Here is a 5,268-nt window from a genome sequence, read left to right as displayed (position 1 = left end):
CTCAGCAATCAAAGAAAAGTAACCAAGATAAACAGCCATACCAACCCCACCATTTTAACACATAGCTGGCCCACATTGCTAATTTAAAGTGAAATCTTTCAGGTACCAGGTGGCATTTCAGATAATAAGAATCTTGGTTGTTTTGGAAATTTGTGCTGCTATGTCCTAAAGAAACTTCTAGTTAACAACCATATATATTTATTCTTAGTCATCCAGCTGGACTATATTTGCAGTTGTACTTGGCCATCAACTTTTATTCAATAAAACATGAACAGAAGAGATACAGTTCACCTCTATTCTTGGCGCATAATCCTACCCAACACATGATACTCTGTGTCTGGTCCCTTTTGCTGCATGGCCCTGGAAGCTTAACTCAAAAGATGATTGAGGGTCTGGGAGAATCTAGCAAATTTACCACCATGGTGAACTTCACTGTAGACTAGATTCAGGCCATCATGGACAAGAAGGCCAACATATGCAACATGTTTGTCATCACCCATGTGAACCATGGTGAGTCCATGCTGACGGACTCTGTGGTGTGCAAAGCTGGTATCATTGTGTCTGTTCGCACTAGTGATACCTGCTTCACTGATACGCGGAAGGATGAGCAGGAGTGCTGTATCACCATCAAGTGAACCACTGTCACTCTCTTCTGTGAGCTTTCTGAGAATGACTTGAACTTTATTAAGCAGAGCAAGGATGTCTCTGCCCTCCTCATCAACCTCATGAACTCTCCTGGGCCCGTGGACTTCTCCTCAGAAATGACAGCTGCCATGCATGTCACTGATGGCTCCTTGGTGGTGATGGACTATATGTCAGGAGTGTGCATGTAGATACAGTACATCAAGCCCATACTCATGATGAACAAGATCGACCATGCCCTGCTCAAGCTGCAGCTGGATCCTGAGAAGCTGTACCAGACCTTCTAGCACATTGTGAAGAACATCAACATCATCATCTCTACCTTCAGTGAGGGCCACAGTGGCCCCATGGGCAACATCATGATTGACCCTGTCCTTGGTACTGTGGGCTTTGGGTCTGGCCTGCATGGCTGGGCCTTCACCCTGAAGTAGTTTGCAGAGATGTAGGTGGCCAAGTTTGCTGCCAAGGGAGAGGGCAAGCTGGGGCATGTCAAGCAGGCCAAGGACATGGAAGACATGATAAAGAAGCTCTGGGGTGACTGGTACTTTGATCTACACAATGGCAAATTTAGCAAGTCAGCCACTAGCCCTGAGGAAAAGAAGCTGCCCTGTACTTTCTTCCAGCTCATTCTTGGTCCTATTTTTAACGTGTTTGATGTGATCATGAACTCCAAGAAAGAAGACATGGCAAAATTGATCAAGAAGCTAGACATTAAGCTGAACAGTGAGGACAAAGACAAAGAGGGCAAGCTGCTATTCAAGGCTGTGATGTGTCACTGGCTGCTGGCCGGGAACACGCTGCTGCAGAGATCATGATCCACTTGCCATCCTCCATCACAGCACAGAAGTACTACTGCAAGCTTCTATATGAGGGTGCCCCAGACAACAAGGCTGCCATAGCCATTAAAAGCTGTGACCCCACTGCCCCGTAATGATGTACATTCCCAAAATGTTGCCAACGTCCAATAAAGGTCAGTTCTATGCCTTTGGATGTGTCTATTCGGAGCTGGTGTCCACCAACCTGAAGGTCCAGATTATGGGTCCTAACTACACCCTGGGAAGAAAGGGGACATCTACCTGAAGCCCATCCAGAGGACCATCCTGATGATAGGCCACTATGTGGAGCCCATTGAGGATATGCCTTGTGAAAACATCATGGGACTGGTGGGTGTGGACCAGTTCCTAGTGAAGACTGGCACCATCATCACCCTTGATCATGCCCACAACTTCATGTGATGAAGTTCATTGTCAACCCGGCCGTCAGGGTGGCCATGGACGCCAAGAACCTGGCTGACCTTCCCAAGCTAGTGGAGGGGTTGAAGTGGCTGGCTAAGTCCAACTCCATGGTGCAGTGCATCATTGAGGAATCGGGAGAGCACATCATCCAGGGTGCCAGTGAGATGCACCTGAAGATCTGCCTCAAGGACCTGGAGGAGGACCATGACTGCATCCCCATCAAGAAATCAGACCCCATGGCCTCGTACCAGGAGACAGTCAGTGAGGAATTGAATGTGATGTGCCTCTCCAAGTCCCCCAACAAGCACAACCGCCTGTACATGAAGATGCAGCCTTTCCCAAATGGCTTGGCTGAGAACATGGACAAGGGTGAGGTGTCCACCAGCCAGGAGCTAAAGCAACGTGCTCCCTATCTGGCTGAGAAGTGTAAGTGGGACATGGCAGAGGCCTGCAAGATCTGGTGCTTTGGCCCTGATGGCACCGGCCTCAACATCCTCACAGACATCACCAAGGGGGTGCAGTATCTCAATGAGATCAAGGATAGTGTGGTTACTGGCTTTCAGTGGGCCACCAAAGAGAGGGCACTATATGAGGAAAATATGCTAGAGTACACTTTGATGTCCATGAAGTGACCCTGCGTGCTGACGTCATCCACCATGGGGGTGGTCAGATCATCCCCATGTGCAACCCTGCCTATAAGTCAGCGTTCTGACAGCACAGCCGTGCCTCATGGAGCCCATCTATCCTGTGGAGATAGTGTCTGGAGCAAGTGGTTGGGGGATCTGTGGTGTCCTGAACAGCAAGCGAGGCCATGTCTTCAAGGAGTCCCAGGTGGCTGGCACCCCCATGTTCGTGGTTAAGGCCTACCTGCCCATCAATGAGTCCTTCGGCTTCACTGCCAACCTGCAGTCCAACACAGGTGGCCAGGCCTTCCCTCAGTGAGTGTTCAACTGCTGGAAGATCCTGCCTGATGACCCATTTGACAACAGCAGCTGCCCGAGCCTGGTGGTGGCAGAGACCTGCAAGCACAAGGGCCTGAAGGAAGGCATCCCAGCATTGAAAAAATTCCTGGGCAAGTTGTAGGCAAGCGGCACCACTCTAGCTCCACCAGGGCAGCATGTCCTCATTCAAATGACACCTCAAGACTGTCCCCACACAGTGACCTCTGCCTGGTGGGTTTTCAGGCCTGCTCCATGCCATCATGCCATTCACACTTGATGCTATTTCTACTTATTTTGAGTTTCAGAGCAGCAGAAACGCCCTCTCTGCAGGGACTTTTGGGCTGGTGGGAGGAGAGATGGTGTAGGAAACCCAGTGTTTTTTGTTTTTCATTTGTTGATAGGGAACCACAAATCTGATGCCTCAAAATTTAAAATAAACACATTAAGAGATTTGTTTGGAAAAATGGCCTGAACCATTTTCAACTGGAAGAACAGGTGGGTAGGTAAGCCCTGGAAGGCAAGATACTGAGCAATGTCACCACAAGCACCACCAGCTTTGTTAGTGCCATTGGAATAATAAATTCACTATGGTGGTTAAAAAAAAGATGATTGAACCATAAGATAGGATTCCATGCATCTACATCTCCAGGAGTAAAACTACCTGCTAATGAGGAGCACCGTAAAGGACACATTTTTAATTGGGTTAAGAAACTGAGACTTGGAAGTTTCTCTGCAAGCATCTACATAACCTTAACTAATACACTGTAGTTATCATTATCTGATGTAACTACAAGTAAAGGTACCTCTCATACAGAGTGGTCGCAGTCACAATCTTCTCAAGATCTAAACTACCTTAAACTCATGTTGTTAGACAACACCAAAAGAAGACAAAACATTACATGTGCTGTTACCCTTAACTTTTTTTTCAGTAGTAGGGATCTAACTCAGGACCTTGCACTTGCCAGGCAGGCCCTTGTGCCACTGAGCTATATCCTTGGACCCGCTTGTATTGCTACCAAAGGAGTAAATTGAATGGTAAATTCACTAGGGTTCATTTGTTCTCCACATGATATACCCCATCATGTCCACATACCCAAGAGAGAATAAATGCTATAGTAACTTTTCAAATTAATCAGAATGTATAAATGTGGGCAACTATAACAGATTAACTGCAAATTAAATGCATATATGTAATGTATATAACATGATATATGTATACTATATATAATCTCTATTCTCTCTATACATATTCACTACAAATTTTTAATTATTTCCATTTATATGGTATGAAACATTAATTCATTCTAAAATTATTAATTGGACAATTGTGGACTGAAAACTAGCTCACTGATAATAACATGCAAAGAGCCCCCATGGCAGGTTAGAGACAAATAGCACAGGTCACTCTGAGATAGTTCCTGCATAGCTACATGGGGAGGTCCAGAGGCCAATCATGAGAATAAACTTGAGTGAGGTGGCATCCAGGTGAGACACAGAAATACCAGGAGTTAGAATAATAAGTGAAGTTGATGCTCAACTCCAGTGGTGGTCACTGCAAAGCTTTGGAGAATGGGCCATATTGAGATGAACACAATCCTCCTGGGGTAAAGGCTACTGGCATTGTCACCACTTGGCATCCTACGATCACTTTTGGAAACAGTTCTAGAAGTCCTCTTTTTTGAGTATCTTTAGCAGGTATGATTTAAAAACATGGTGAGTGTTACTGCTAAGTGCCATTCAATGGAAAGACATGGTTGTAAGAACATAATGGTTCATCCTCATCCACCATATCTAGTGCCTTAAACTTCTGGCTTTTTGCCAATGTCAAAATGCCCATGAAAGGTACATGTTTGGAATCAGTTCAGGACATAGAAGGGCCTATAATGGTGCAACTAATGATGCATGTGAAAGATAACTTCTAGTACTACTTCACAAAGTGGCAAGAGTGAAGGAATAAGTGTGTTAAAAGTGTAGAGGAATATTGTGTGGGTTATTAATGGCAATGTATCTTTTCCTATAACAAAATTTTATTTTATTTTATTTTGTTTTTTTTGTGGTACTAGAGATTGAACTCAGAACCCTGCACTAGCCAGGAAGGTGCTTAGTCTACTGAGCTATCTCCCCAGCCCTACTGAAATGATTTTCTTTGGGGGGGGAACCGGGGATTGAACTCAGGCCCTTGTGCTTGCCAGGGAAGTGCTTATTCCACTGAGCCATCTCCCCAGCCCCTATGAATTTTTATTTTTTTTTATTTTTATTTTTTTTGCTTTCTAACTTATATTTTATTGTATTATTTTTTTTCTCAAAGTTTTATTGACAAAGAGATAGCAATGAGACAGTTTCAAATCAAAACGGAAGGACAGTTTCAACAAATAATACACTGCATATATTCTTCTTAGTGGTTAATTGCTGTACAAGATGCGGACTTGTGATCCTATTCACAAACACCA

The 5,268-nt window shown here is 44.9% G+C and overlaps 1 pseudogene across 1 annotated transcript; it reads left to right on the top strand.

Annotated features, from left to right (window-relative positions):
* The first annotated feature begins 419 nt into the window (after nucleotides 1–419).
* On the top strand, nucleotides 420–2,960 carry LOC101576615 (annotated as a pseudogene). Its single transcript, XR_192506.1, has one exon. The product of XR_192506.1 is annotated as an elongation factor 2 pseudogene (transcript).
* The last annotated feature ends 2,308 nt before the right edge of the window (nucleotides 2,961–5,268 follow it).

This window comes from Octodon degus, unplaced genomic scaffold (genome assembly GCF_000260255.1).
Source record: "Octodon degus isolate 3935 unplaced genomic scaffold, OctDeg1.0 scaffold00041, whole genome shotgun sequence".
In the NCBI taxonomy this organism is placed as follows: domain Eukaryota; kingdom Metazoa; phylum Chordata; class Mammalia; order Rodentia; family Octodontidae; genus Octodon; species Octodon degus.
The sequence above is the reverse complement of the archived record's forward strand: the minus strand, read 5'-3'. Positions and strand labels throughout refer to the sequence as shown.